Source organism: Diabrotica undecimpunctata, unplaced genomic scaffold (genome assembly GCF_040954645.1).
Source record: "Diabrotica undecimpunctata isolate CICGRU unplaced genomic scaffold, icDiaUnde3 ctg00002612.1, whole genome shotgun sequence".
Lineage (NCBI taxonomy): Eukaryota > Metazoa > Arthropoda > Insecta > Coleoptera > Chrysomelidae > Diabrotica > Diabrotica undecimpunctata.
In genome coordinates, this window is record NW_027313819.1 from 2773 (window position 1) to 19418 (window position 16646).

The window sequence follows — 16646 nt, forward strand, 5'->3', positions numbered from 1 at the left end:
TGGTAAAAGAATGTAACATTTACAAACCGCAATATGCCATGTTTTACAAGTAAACCAGATTGTTTCGACCAATCAAAACGAATCTGGGTAACACTCAACAGAATATGGACTAACTGTGGCAGGTTATATTATTAGCTTTAGCAATCTTTGACATATAACAAATTTTGCGTTTGTTATGGATGGTCCAATATATAAAGTAATTTCTATAAAGAATTACATTAAAATTCTCTTTACATTAAAAAAATTTATAAGCTTAAACGTTTAAAATAACATTTTGTTTCAGTGTGTCCGACGAAGACGGCAACCTCGCAACATGCGCCTGATGGAGATCGAATTGGTAAAGGGTAACAAAGGTCTAGGGTTTAGCATCGCCGGTGGTGTAGGCAACCAACATATACCCGGTGATAATGGGATCTACGTCACGAAAGTGATGGATGGTGGCGCCGCTCAAGTCGACGGCCGGTTGCTGGTTGGGGATAAGTTGGTAGCAGTAAGAGATGCCGTGGTAAGTTTTTTATCCACAAAATTAAAAATTTACTAATAAAATACAAGGAGTATACAAATACTAACGGTTCCATTGAAGAAAAATGTGCTAAAATAAAATTTTTATTAACTAAGATATACATAACACATTTATTTTGAATAAAGTAGCATTATCATTAATTTTTCAAAACATAAAAACATACCATTTAAATTATTCAAAGTCTGAGGAGCTATATGTGCTCTGCTTTCTCCGTCTGGATTTATTATATATGTAATACATTTTGAACCTAAAAGAAAACAACAAAAAACACTTTCATAAGTTCCTTAGCGACAGTCTTTTTTTCATTTATTGTATAAGAGCAAAGAGCTATGAAAGACCTACAAATTATTTATCTCAGGTACAGAAAAAACACTCCTTTTATTAATGTACTGAGGCGGTGCAATTACACAAACAATTTCCTCTGGATCATACTAAATAATATAATCTGTCTCTGGCCATCTCCAATGATATCCTATTTTTTCCATAGCTTTGATTTTCAATTTATCTTCTGTTATTTCTTCTACTACTCCTGGAAAATGTTTCTCCTCGTAAACTACAATGACGTAGTCACCTAGTTCGTAGTCGCCCACCTCTAAATCCATAGAATTGTTTCACCTGTTTTTCTGCAAGAACCAATATTTTTGTTTAAAATTCCATTTTCTTTTTTATTTGCTCCATCTATCTCTCCTCTTTGTTCTTTTTCACTCTCAATGTCTTAATGTTTAGGTTTAATTTGACAGATTTCGAAATTTTAATTATTTTTTCTGTTTTCTTGTCATCAGATTTTGCATTTTTCTTCGTGATGTTAGGTGCTTTTTTTCTTTTTCTTCAAGCTATTATTTTTTCCTTGCTTCTTTTTCATTTTTTCAGCTTCTGCTCTTCTCTGGTACTCCATGAAATCATCAGCAATCGTTACTAATCTGTTAATTTTTTGTAGCCCTTCTTTTGGACGTTTGAGATATATTTCTGACAACGTTAAATGGCGTTGGAAATTTTGGAGGAGTGACAAAATAGGAGTCAGCAGAATTTATGGAAGATTGTAGCTTTGTCAGGTCGGAATATAGCAACATCAAGCGACTGCATGATATGTATGACATTTGGAACCAGTACTACCAAAACAATTCAATTTTCACGACAAAACTCACTCAATTCCATATATATATATATATATATATATATATATATATATATATATATATATATATATATATATATATATTTATATATATATATATATATATTTATATATATATATTTATATATATATATATATATATATATATATATATATATATATATATATAAATAACAGATAACACGACAGGTCGCTTAATGTTTTTTCGTTGATCATAATCATCAGTAGCTCGACAACCCTTTCTGAGTTCTGGCTTTATCTAGGATTTTCCGCCATTCTGTTCTGTTCCTTGCTTTGTTTTTCCAGTTGGTAATCTTAAGTGTTTTCAAATCTTGTTCCACTTGTTCCATGTATCTAAGTTTGGGTCTTCCCTTTGACCTTCTCCCTACTAGTGTTTGCCTCATTATATGTTTTGTTGTTTCAGTCTCCAACATCCGGTCAACATGGCTTATCCAGCGCAGACGTCCGATTTTTATGGATGTTATGATCTCGGGTTCATTGTATGCTGTGTATAGTTCAAAATTATATCTTCTGCGCCATATGTCATTTTCTTTCACCCCCTTATCTGTCTAAGGATTATTCGTTCAAACGTACCTAATAGGTTCTCATCGCTTTTCGACAGTATCCATGTCTCTTATCCATATACAAGGACCGGTTTTATCAGGGTCTTGTATATTTTGCATTTGGTTTTTCTTGTGATGTTAGATTTTAGATGTTTAATTAGTCCATTATATGTTTTATTAGCGATATGTATTCTTCTCTTAACTACTTCACTGACATTGTTATCTGCGGTAACTAGTGAAGCTAGATATGTAAAATTTTCACGCTTTCGATGTTATAGTCTCCTATTGTCAGATTATGTAGGTTTCTTTGGCCTGTCGATTTGCTGGCCTTCATGTAATTGGTTTTTATTTCGTTAATATTTAGGCCACTGTTTTGTGCCGCTCTTTCTATCGCATTAAATGCTTCTATCATCTCTCTTTCGCTTCTAGCTATGATATCAACATCATCTGCAAATGCCAATATTTGTACACTTTTTGTTATTATTATTCCTCTGGTGTTGACTTTTGACTCTCTAATTATTTTTTCTAATGTGATGTTGAATAGAATACTGGATAGGGCATCTTCCTGTCGTAGGCCCTTTCTCACATGGATTGTATCTGTTAGTGCGTTTTGAATTCGAATTTGGTTTGTACTTTAAGTGTTTCTTTTACTATATCAATGAGTTGAGTTGGAATATTAAACTCTTTCGGTGCATGGATCAGAAATTCTCGATGGATGCTATCATAGGCACTCTCAAAATCAATGAAAAGATGATGTGTGTCTATATTAAATTCACTAGTCTTTTCCAAGATTTGCCTCAAGACGAAGATCTGATATATTGTCGACTTCTGCCTGCAGAAACCACATTGATATCCCCCAACTATTTGTTCCGCATATGGTCTCAATCGGTCATACACAATATTTGACAGTATTTTGTATGCCACAGTCAGTAGCGTTATTGCCCGGTAGTTTTTACATTGAAGCTGATCTCCCTTTTTATGTAGTGGGATAATTATTCCGATATTCCAGTCTTGTGGCAGTTGTTTATTATTTCATATGTTCACTATTAGTTCGTGTATCGCATTCAATAGGGAGTCTCCGCCTTCCTTTATTAATTCAGCGCTAATGTTGTCTAATCCAGGTGACTTGTTGTTTTTCAATCGGTAACTGCTTCTTGCATTTCAGCTACTGAAGGGGGGTTGTTTCTCTGATATCTGTTGGATCCAGTATAATTCCATCATATAGTGGATCTTCGTCAGATAGAAAGACGCCAGAACTCGTGGCTGAAAGACCTGAGGAGATGGTTCCACCGCTCATCCGCAGAAATCTTTCGCGCAGCAGTTTCCAAAACTACAATTGCCATTTGGATCGCCAACCTTCGAAAGGAGACGGCGCCATGAGAAGAAGTGGATCTTCGTTTTTTTCAAACTTTTCTTTGAAGAATTCTGTCCATCTTTGTAGTATTTCACTCTGTTGAGTTACTATATCCCCTTCTTTGTCTCTGCACATCATTGTTCTTGCTTTAAATTCTTTTCTGCTTTTGTTAAGTTTTTGGTAGAATTTTCTGTTTTCTGATGGTTTATTTAGTTCTTCCATTTCTTGGAGTTCTTTTTCTATGTGTTCTGTTTTCTTTCTGCGATGTATTTTCTTCTCTTCCCTCCTTAGCATTATATATTCCTCCTCTGCCTTTCGTGTTCTATGTCGTTTTTTCGTTCAACCATGTATTAAAATAGTTTGCGACATACTCATAAAACGTTTCTGTATTTATCCATCCACTTTCATTGTATCCGATACCTCAACCTATTGGCATAGTTGAAACTAAATGTTTTGGTAGCTATGTATAGGGAAACAAAACCAGGATGGTGGTGGGTGGGATATCTCCACTAGCGGGTATTCTTGCTAATACGATCAGGCACTATTTTTCATCGTTAGCAGTTCTCAGTGAAGGAACGGTCAGATTTTGCGATACACGAAGTCTTACTTCCGGATGCCAGGTTAGGAAATGTTGGTATTAATTAATAAATATAAATAAATAAATAAATATTAATACCATCTATTTCGAAAAATTCTATTCTTAAATGGATTGATTCTCATTAGATTTTTAATAAGCACTTGCTACGGTGTTAATAAGCTGATAGCGTGTCACGGGAAACCCGCGACAACCAAAAAAAAAGTAACCATTTTAGGATTAGTTTTTCCTCATCACTCGTTAAAAGTAGTTGTCTCCCAATATTTTCATGCACATACTTTTGCATTCACATCTTTCAATGTACTTTTTGGTATACCATACATTTTGGATGCTTTATAGGCAGACATGCCACTTTTAATGTCATTTAGGACCTGATCCAGTAGCTCTTGTGAATATTTGTTTCGTTGAAAATTGTGCCCTAATACCGGCTTAATCTATTTTTGTAAATTCTACTTTGTTTTGGATTAAAAACTAAAGTGTTTTATAAACAATAGAACTATTAACCAATTCTAATGAACAAACTGCTGTATGTAAGTAAATTGAAATGACTAAAACAAAAGCTAGAACATCTCACCCCACCATTTATACTTAAGAAAATGGCCTAATAAATTTCTCGCTAGGATACACACGCATCGTAGTATTAAGTTTAATCAACTTACACGTGTTTACAAAAAAAATTGAATTTTTTTAATAGGCCGGATTTATATCACGAATTTGTATAGGCCGTTAATAGGTAGTTTACCTTAGTCGAAATTTTAGAAATTAACATACTTAAAACTACTGTCCTGATTTTTAACAAATGAATATTTGGTATTACGTCTAGAAGGTATTTAAATAGGCTACAGTAAATTGGTGTTCTAGAAGATTTTCATTTAATGTTCTTATTTATATAGACATAATATATTTACTTTTTCTATCAGCATTAAAACCATATTTTCTTTATAATACTTCCTGAGGCTGCAAATCTCTCTGGAAATATTTTAACAACGAAATAAAAAGGTAAAATCACTTTATCCGCCATTACTTCCCTTATTTATTTTGCTTTAATTCCTTAAAGCGAAGTTATGAAAATATAAGAGCGACTGCAAAATGCAAGATTTGCAACACTCCAAGTTTTTCTTTAAAATATTCATTTTCTCATAAAACTGCTCATTCTGAATGCGTGCATTAAATCTCAGGAAACCTTGTTGGAATTCGTTAATTTCTCTGTAGATGAAAGACGGAGCGAGATGGATAGATAAAAGGAAAATGCACGTAAGAATTTTAGATTGGATTACTTGGCAGTGAAACCTTATTTTCTGTGGGTGCAAGATGAATTATAAAAGCTTTCAGAGCATTGATAGAGCCTTTACTGAAAAAGAACAACCTCAAGTGTAGATTGCAATGCAAATGTTTGTTAACCGTAGAAATTTTGATTTAGTCTCGGTTTTAGCTGCCTTTGAAACATTAAAGAGATGGATTTATAGTTGGCTACCATCGGGATGATACTGATACATTTATAATGTAACTTAAGTTGTATAATATTCACTCTAAGCGATTGCGAATTTTAATCATTTTAGAGATTTATAGAATAAAAACATCAGAATGTAATATTTCAATTTTTTTATTGTGTATTTAATCATCTTTATAACATTGGTATGAAGAAAATTGTGGAAAAAATTGTGGGGGATAATAGGGCCATTACAAGAGTCACAGTGCAGTACCTCATATCTTTTTTTTCGAAATTCGGTTTGTATTGAACCCTTGGTCGATGAAAAGAATGGGTACACGTAAACTCATCACCAATTACCATAAATACCCTCGTACATAGTACAAACTCATCACCGCCATAAAAGTAGGGTTTTCAAAATAGACCCTAAGAGATTGGTAAACTGATCACTGGCCTACCTGCACCCCGGATCAGGTATAGACCATAAAATTCCAGCAAACGGTTAGTTTTTGGTAATTTCACAGAATAATCCAAATCCAGATGTCTTAAATGCAACTGCAATTTATTGGTTTTTATTTGGGAATTCCACAAAATTCTATTAATGCGGACAAAAAATGATGGTAATGGTTATCAATAATTTCAAATTTCAATTGCGAAAGACTCTAAAAAAATCGAATTGCTTTTTGTGGACTTGTGCGACGAAAGGGTGCGACGAAAGGCTAAATGTCATACAACTGGTGAGTAGAAATTCTATACCGTTTTGGTTTAGTTGTTTCGCACTGTTTTTCGCGAATCATCCTGATTAAACAGAAAAAAATCAGCGTAATTAAGTTCTTTAAGTTAACTGCATAAGATGTTTCTTGCAGGCAAGGCATAATATTACTTTGTTGCTGTAGATTACCTTTTCTGATATTACATTTTGAGATTTCTAATTAAATTGTTAAAGTCACATTGTTATATGTATATAATATATATAATATATATATATATATATATATATATATATATATATACAGGGTATCCAATTAAGTCGGCACCATATGTGAAACCTTTTTATTTTAGTTGTATACGCGGTTTATCAAAAAAAATGAATTGTGGATATTCTCAAGTCTTAATAAAATTCATGTTGTTTAACGAACCGCGTAAATGACTGAAGAATACTAATATCTGATTATGAAATTAATTGAAATGATTGAAATTCTATATCATTCAGAACTAGAGAATAAATTTTTTTTCATCAAACTTAATATAAAAAAATTTCCATATGGTACCGACTTAATTGGACTCCTAATATAAGTATATATACTGAAAAAGCGATAAACGCCTGTAGTCAACGCTGATCAGTTAGACTACAAAACACAGCTACATATTTGGGTGTGCAGCCGAAGATAGGACAAAGAAGTACTCTTTTTAGTGTACCAAGCTTTCGCAAATCTTTATTTGCATCATCAGGGTGCTACAATAAACAAAATTAGTACAAATTACAGAATAAAAATTATTTTGTATCTTACACTAATTGAGGTTAGTTGTCATGATGTTTATAAAATGAAATGAACAACTCATTGACTCCTACAAATAATGGCGAAAACTAACCAAAAAATGTAAAAAAATTGCTTTTAAAAGCACTCTAATTGTGGGATCTTTGTACAAGTCATTAAAAAATAAAGTACAGGAAACTGTACTTAAGCATTTTGATGCATTCTGTCACAATAAATGCATTGCTGATTACTTTAAATTTAAAAATTTCCGCCAATGATGCCATAAAATGTAAAGCTTTGCACGTGTAAAAAATTAAGTTTCCTTCGACTTCAATGCACTAATAGCACACTCAAGTTTTTAGCTTTTACTATTTTTCAGATATTTTATATTTACTAACTGTCCAAAATCGTCTATTATTTTCAAGATAGTCAAATAGCGCCAAAACGGTAAGACATAGACCGAATGTATGCTTAACAAATTATCTCGAAAATTCAATGAGAAATATAAAAATGCAATGAAAATCAAATAACGAAGGTGGGACTACTTCCGATATAAACAAAAATACCACATATTGACAAATATTTTCATTTTAAAGTTCACTATCGAAATCCTATGTAACTAAATTTTTAGATCTCAAAACCATTTAGAGTGGCAAATACGTATAATAGGCCACACCGTGAGACATATTAATATCTCAGTTAAATTTTAAAGCTACTTGCTTAAAATAATTTATAAATTTATTAAATTATCACATAAACGAGAAGTATAACAGGTAAGAGGCAATCTTTCGCATTAGAAACCAGGCAAAAATCCCGGTGATGAGTTTACCTATCTGCGGTGATGAGTTTACCAATCTCCAAAGGATGCCGGTGATCAGTTATATCTCCGAGGGTCTAATAATTTTATGGGGGGCTATATAGTGATGAGTTCGTACACGTCCAAAAGAATCAGACAAAAAAATTATCAAATCATTTTTTGCCTGATCACTCGATAACTCAATTCAACAAAAAGGAGACGTGTACGAACTCATCACTATATAGCCCCCCATAAAATTATTAGACCCTCGGAGATATAGTAAACTGATCACCGGCATCCCTTTGGGATTGGTAAACTCATCACCGCAGATAGGTAAACTCATCACCGGGATTTTTGCCTGGTTTCTAATGCGCCTTATTCCGATTCTAAGATTGCCTCTTACCTGTTACACTGTTATTGATATTAATATGTATCACAGTGTGGTCCATTAGGCGTAACTGCCAATCTAAATGCTTTTGAGATCTAAAAATTTAGTTGCATAGGATTTCGATAGTGAACTTTAAAATGAAAATATTTGTCAACATGTGCTATTTTTGTTTATATCGGAAGTAGTCCCCAACTGCGTTATTTGATTTTCATTGCATTTTTATATTTCTCATATCATATCATTTCTCAAAAATAGGAAAATCTAAAACCTTGAGTGTGCTATTAGTGCATAGAAGTTGAAGGAAACTTAATTTTCTACACTTAATTACGCTGATTTTTTTTCTGTTTGATCAGGATGATGCGCGAAAACCAGTGCGAAACAACTAAACAAAAACGGTATAAAATTTCTACTCATCAGTCTTATGACATTTAGCCTTACACCCTTTCGTCGCACAAGTCCACAAAATCAATTCGATTTTTTCACAATTGAAATTTGAAATTATTGATAATCATCATTTTTTGTCCGCGTTGGCTCAGAACGTAATCAATTAGCAGTTCACTATCCATGTTGAAGGAACAAGGGCAAATGAAGAGAAATTTTTCTTTTCGCATGATTTTAGGTAGCTATCAATAGAATTTTGTGAAATTCCCAAATAAAAACCAATAAATTGCAGTTGCATTTGAGACATCTGGATTTGGATTATTCTGTGAAATTGCCAAAAACTGTCCGTTTGCAAGGATTTTATGGTCTATACCTGATCCGGGGTGCAGGTAGGCCAGTGATCAGTTTACCAATCTCTTAGGGTCTATTTTGAAAATCCTACTTTTATGGCGGTGATGTTTGTACTATGTACGAGGGTATTTATGGTAATTGGTGATGAGTTTACGTGTACCCCAAAAAGGTACCATGTGTTCGGTTATAGTGCAGTTGGCTTATCCGGAGGTACCAGACAACATTTTGGAAGAAATTGCTGTAGATACCTTTGTCAATGGGTTGAAAGAAAGTGAATTACAGAAAGCTTTACGACTAGCAAGACCGAAAGTTCTAGATGAAGCGCTCGCTATTGCCTTGGCACATAAAACAGCTAGTCAAACTTCACGAAGCCATCGAGTAAGAACCATTGAGGAAGGCGACGAACCAAACGATGAATGTCTGGAAGAAATGGTACGAAAAGTAGTTCGTAACACGATGTCGAAGAGACGCGAGTCCAGATGTTGGAATTGTGGTGACGTAGGCCACATTCGCCGTAATTGCAAGAAAATGAACAGTCGGAAAACTAGAACGGGTCGACACCAAGGGGCAACTGCCGACCTCGAGAAACACAGTCCCCATAGTAACTGTTAACATTACGTCCGCCGATGGAATTCATAGTTTGTATATCGAGGGTCGTATCAAAAATAAATGTAGATCGTTTTTGGTAGATACAGGTGCAACAAGAACTATTGCACGTCCAGAAATAGTACCAGGCCATCTTAACTTATCGCCTGCAACAGTAAGGCTTAGAACAGCAACTGGTGAGCTAATTAATACAAATGGCGAGGCTAATATGTCAGTATCCATTGGCCATACTACGGTGAAACATAGAGTATTATTTGCAGAGATCTCGGACGAGTTCATATTCTAGATGGATTTACTAAGAAAAGTTTAAAGATGTTATCAGCCTACTAACTGTGACGTAACAATACCCGGTAATAATGAGAAAATTCTGATGACCAGACCTGATGGTTACTGCCGAGAGGGAAGTTTAAGGATGGTCGAAGATGTGGACAATGCCGAGTTTTTAACGGTATAAGATTTGGTGAGAGTTCGAGATGTCGTTCCTGTAAGAGTTATGAATTTAAAGGGAACTGCTATTAAGTTAAGTAAAAGAACTTTGATCGGACAGTGTGTTCCCGTGACTTCGATTTGTTCTATGAATACTAATGAGAAACCGTCGAAATCTAAGTATCCAAAGGAGCTTGTTGAGATGGTGATTAAAACGTGCCAAGATCTTGATAATGAACGAACTAAAAAAGTAAAGTCTATGCTGATAGAATTTCAAGACCTTTTTGCCATTGATAACAAGGATCAGGGCAAAACAAGCATAGTAACGCATAAAATTAATACCGGAGATGCTCAGCCAATCAGACAACAACCTAGACGACTTCCATTTGCGAAAAGAGAGGAAGTCGAAGATATCATCAAAGATATGAACAAACAATGAGTAATTGAACCATCGAACAGTCCATGGACATCATCAGTAGTTCTAGTCAAGACGAAAGATGGTTCAAGATGGAGTTTTTGTATTGACTACCACCAGCTCAATGCGGTAACTAAGAAAGATAGTTATCCTTTGCCCAGAATAGACGATACATTGGATACTCTCTCTGGTTCTCGTTGGTTCCCCACACTCAATCTAAAAAGTGGATATTGACAAGTAGACATGGAGCCAGCTGATCGGGAAAAAACCACATTCTCGATAGGATCAGGGCTCTGGCAGTTCACGGTTATGTCCTTTGGTTTATGTAATGCCTCTGCCACATTTGAAATATTAATGGAGACAGTCTTAAGAGGTCTAACATGGAAAACATACCGGATTTATTTAGATGATGTAATTGTGGTGGAAAAATCCTTCGATGAACATGCCAACAATCTGGCAGAAGTCTTTCAACGATTGCGGGCAGCGAATTTGAAGATAAATCCAAAGAAATGTCACATGTTTCGACGAGAAGTAAAGTACTTGGGACATATTGTAGCGAGTAATGGTGTAACGGCTGATCCTGAAAAACTTGCAGCAATTAAGGATTGGCCAGTACCAATCACAGGAAATTAGAAGTTTTCTTTGTCTATGTACATATTACCGACGTTTTGTCAAAGGATTTTTCAACATCTCCAAGCTATTAACAAAGTTGACAGAAGAAGGCACAAAATATGCATGAAACGAAGAGTGTCAAAAAGCTTTCCAACAATTACAAATGGCTCTGATTAGTGCACCGATTTTAAGCTACCCTAGACAGGCAGGAAAATTTGTGTTGGACACCGATGTCAGCAACAGTGCAATAGGAGCTGTTCTCTCCCAAATAAAAAATGGGCAGAAGAAAATCATCGCTTACTTTAGCAAAGTCTTGTCGAAATCAGAAAGAAAGTATTGCGTCACCAGGAGAGAATTGCTAGGCGTGGTGAAAGCTTGCGAGCATTTCCATAAATACTTATATGGCATAAAGTTTGTTCTTCGTACGGTTCACGCCGCTCTAAAATGGCTCTTACAATTTTGTAATCCAGAGAGCCAGATGGCAATATGGTAAAACGCTACAATATGTTCGTTTAATAAAAATGCTTAGTGTTACTTGTTATTTAACAGATTCTATTTTAAAACAAATAAAAAAAATGTGTTTGGTACCAGTTGTCTTATTAAACATACGAAACTTTTAACCATGTTACTAGTCGATGGCGCGTAGATTGGTCGCACCTAACCATATGAAACGTCCTTAATCCAAAGAACTTGTTGAAACCATAAAAGTATACAATTTTTAAAATCCACTCCAAATTAAATCTTAAGTAATGTACTTGATACATGAATACCAGAAATAAACGATAAAAATCTCCTCAGAGAGAAATCTTCATATTTCCAAAATCCAAAAGTTACCCGGTAGCAGGTAAAAGCCATAAAATACATTTAATATAGATGATAAAGTAAAATTTTTCGAATTTGATCTAAAATTATCTAATATGAATTTTATAAAAACCGGTGCAATGGAAAATTTATTAATTGTATTACAAAAATTCTATATTTAAAACGAACGTCGGATACTTTGTGGGGATTGCGCATAAATTCTTTTTGTTTTCCTGTGTATTCTCTTCCGTTCGGTCGGAAGTTTGTATTTGATGGAGTTGGGAGTTTTGCTTATCTAATTACGGATTATTTATCTTCGCCAGCGACTGAAAAGCATCTTAACCGTATAAGAAAGACAAGTTGTTCGGTAGAGAGAGGAATGTTGTAAATTTTCGCACTGTGTTTTGTTGTTTCTATTTATGTACCTACTTTAACTGTTTTGCATAAGCACTTTCTGTTTTGTTTCGTGGGTATTTACTGCTGGCGTTGGTGGAAGTTTTCTGTCGGTAGGGAGTTTGTGTACATAAAATAGATTTAACGAAGAACACGTAAGTTTTTGTCGTTCGGATCGTAACACTTAAAAGTTTCTTGTTGATTTATAAATAAGCGGCGATTTAAATTGGTACTTTTGTTTGTTATTTTGGAGTTGGCTGCTACTACGTTTTACAACTTTTAGGTATATTTATAGCCATTGAAGCTTTTTGAATGATCGACAAGAAAAATAAACGCGAAATAAAAGTAATGAACATTGATTAAGGATGTACAGATGAGATTACCTAAATTACAACGGCGTAAAAAAATTCAGTAATTGTTGTAACGTAATATTTTGCCTACCACATAGGGTATTACTCTGGGGGTTGAGAATTGGGGACAGAAGTTACTGGGGGTGGAGCCAGGGCAAGCAAAATAAACGATACTGTGCGAACGGCACTCAAGGTTTGTTTAGAGAGCTGGGTCGTGCATAAGTGAATGGCAATGGGGTTGGATTGGGGCAACTACAAAAATGAAACGAAGTTGTACTGACATGAATCTCCTGGAACAAATGGACAAACAAAACAACAGGAAGGACCTCTAGCAATTTAAAATGGACGCCGCTTCGAGGTGCCAAATTATAACGATTACAACAACTAGTTGTAACTATAGAAATAATTATTAGAAATGCAAAATATGTCTTTTTAAATGAAACACAAAAAAAGGAGTTATAAACTTTTTCTTGAATAAATAAAAAAATCGTTTAGAGAAATAAATCAAACATTTATTGTTATATCACCACAAACAGTTACAAAAATACAGATAGCACACAAAATACTATATGAGTAGTTACAGAGATTTATACCAAAAATAACAAAGAAAACTTAACATGTCATTATCCTTTTACAAACTCGGGAGATTATACAAAAACTTACAAATTTTACTGGCTATAAACTGTGGCACATAAAAAATTATTGAAAGTAAATAATTATCCTTTTAAATATAAAAGCAATAATTATTTTTAAAAAATGTCTATCTTGACTTTAAAATTTAACACAAAAAGTTACCTTAAATTTCACTAAATTTCACTCTGCATGTCTGGGGTCGGGAACTGGATCTATTAATTTTTTTGTTGGGGTAAAACTGGATTGGAAATCTCTGGACACGAACACATGAACAAATTCATCTCCAAACTGCTAAAAAGCCTGGGATTACAACCAGGGATAAACAAAACGAGGATGGAAACGATTCCAAACCTCACTTAAACTGCAAGTGAAATATTAAACTGAATAAACTGCTACACATTTTCCATGAAAAGGAACAAAACAGAAAACTTTCAAATTCGAAGAAACATTTTTGACTAACACTATAAACGACTCTAACCGACAGCCGCCTTAGCGATAGTGAGCAATTATTTTTTAAATTCATTCGCACAATCTTGGTATAAACAAAACGTATAAACTGAAATATTTCTGTCTATTTCGAACGCGCAAAATATCCCAAAGCGTTTCGATCAAAGAAAATACCAAAGAATTTGCGTCCGTGATATAAACAAACTTTAAAATGGTTTACATTAACTTGGCGACGTACAAAGAACGAAACACTATTTGGGTCTTAACTCGTACGATAGGAACAGAGAAACATGGAAAACATTCTTCGTTATTTTAATACGTATATGAGGCGATTTCAATTTAATACAGATACGATGGGATTTCAAAATATATATCAAGGAAAATGCAAATGCTACATTGTGATCACTGCTTCTGTTCTGTATCTACATTCCTAATTTCCCAAATATAACTGCAAATAACAATAAACGTGAATGTATCACAAGTGTATGCACTCAACAAGACTATGACGAAGAAGATGTTAAGAATTAAGAAGATTTAGAAAGAGTATTAGCATCTACCAAGAAAGATGTGCTCAATATTGTCGACGGTTTGCGAAGAACAACTGGAACATATATATTGTAGCACATATATATTGTGTTTTTAATAAAAGGATGGAAAATGGAATTGGGCAGGCCATGTAGCAAGAATGCATGACTCACGATGGACGAGCAAAATTACACATTGGAGGCCAAGAGCAGACAAACGTAGTAAAGGAAGACCACCTACACGTTGGGCTGACGACATCAGGCGTATCACGAAAAATTGGCATCAAAGAGCACAAAATCGCAAAGAATGGAGGAGTTTAAGGGAGGCCTATGTTCAGCAGTTGACGTGATAAATGAAGGCTGGATGATGATGATGATGATGATAATGATGATGAATAAAACGACCGGTTCTAATTTAGATAAATATTATAATACATATATTAAATATCAGCTTATACATATTTATTATAAATATGTATAATACGATAATATCAACTAACTATACTAATATTAGCGCTGCTTATATATAGAAGTCCTTATTTACTAGAATAATCTGGAATCTCGCTTGTGCGAACGCCTCGATCTGTCAGCCGGTCGATAAATCTTGAAGATTCTCGAACACACATCATCGTTTTGAGAGATGTAACCGTTATATAGAGTACGTCCAAATTAGCTTGTTCGTTACAATATCATAGGAAAACATGATCAGGGAATACGAAACGAGAGAAACTATCCAAGTTTTTACTGCTATAAATAAACTGTTATTCTTCTTCTTCCTCACCTTTTCCCTTTTAAGGACGGTAGACGCAACGGTGCACATTATAAAAAGTTTTTAAATCCAAATATGTAGTTTTGATGCTGGATTTTCTTTACATCAGCTGGTAGTGCCTTCCCTAAATAGCAGTTTTAGGCAAAACAAGCTTTTGTAATAGTGATCGCCAACGTCGGATAATTCTGATATGGCACGTGAAGAAGAAGAAGAAGGCAAGAAAGCAAGGCAATTTATTAAAATAGTGCATACATTTATCATTACTTATGTATAACACGCGTAAGGATACACATTTCTTTTTTTTTGTATTAGACATAGTTAATATTTTTATTTAAATACAATATTCTTATTGTTACAGAAAGGAGAAGTGAATCTAGAAAATGTGACTCACGAGGATGCCGTAGCGACGTTAAAAACAACGCAAGATCGCGTCGTCCTCATTGTAGCCAAACCAGAGAGTGCCTTCAATGCTCCCGCATCGGATACTTCATATTCGCCGCAACTTTGTAAGTATGCCGTGACGTTTGAATATTTTGCATTTTTAAATATATATATATATATATATATATATATATATATATATATATATATATATATATATATATATATAAGTATATATATATAAGTTTTGAGGTTTTGAGGTCATTATCTATTCATTTTCATGAAGCACCCATTAGATGGAAATGGTTATTGAGTAATAACATTCACTGACTCCTCATTCCTGATGAGAATAATTGCACATAAGGTTTCTTGAATTTAAATATGAATGCATATTAAATTGTAAGTTTATAGAGAAATTAAAATAAATCACACCGTAAAACCTGCTCATACCATAAAATTGATGGAAACGTAAACTTGGTAATGAATCTCACATGATTAATGTTAATAGTTTGATAAAAATTCTCATAAAGACCTAAGCAGAAATAGTATTATAGTTTGAAATAAAGATATGTGCATTTACTAAGTGCTGCCACAGATATATGTCTAGTAGGAATCACTTTACTCAATATATGCCAGTTATTCATCACTTTACTTACAACTCCCCACAAAAAGTCAACGTTTATACAAAATTTTTCCTTCTTCATCAACATAGTTGTTTTTAACCTGAATAAAAATATGTCCTGATTTTCGCAATAACTTCGTCATTTCTCCAAATCTTTTAATATTTTTATGAAGTTTTAAGCAGCTAATAGTCGAAAGGAGGATAGAGAAAATACGGTGTTTGCGAAGGTAATTCTAAGTATAATTTTTGTAGTTTTTTCACTTTCACAATCGATGTTGTTACTTCTAGTCTCTAGGTGCAATTTCCTTCTTCAAAGGCACCAATAACGCCTTATAATATGTACTATTGATGGTTCTTTCTTTCTTAAGGTATTCCCAAATACGGAAGCCAAAACTTACCAGCTGATGTTTATGTCTTCATGTGTTTGTACGGATTTTATCTGTTGCTGTTTACTCAGCTGACTGCCGAGTTTGTTTATTGTGCTGAAATTGATCCTCCAATCTGAACCTGCAACTACTCTGCTGCCTCAGAAAAATTCATGTTACGATATTTCCGTGGTGTGTGAGGGAACTCACCATATCACCAATAATTGCCTGGTGGAAAGCTGAGATCATGAACTAGCTCTCTCAAATAAATATATCATTTGATGACAATATGACTCTGAGATAGCGCGT

General features: G+C 34.1%; 1 pseudogene; it reads left to right on the forward strand.

The window, feature by feature from the left end:
- The first annotated feature begins 283 nt into the window (after positions 1-283).
- On the forward strand, positions 284-16477 carry LOC140432035 (disks large homolog 4 pseudogene; annotated as a pseudogene).
- The last annotated feature ends 169 nt before the right edge of the window (positions 16478-16646 follow it).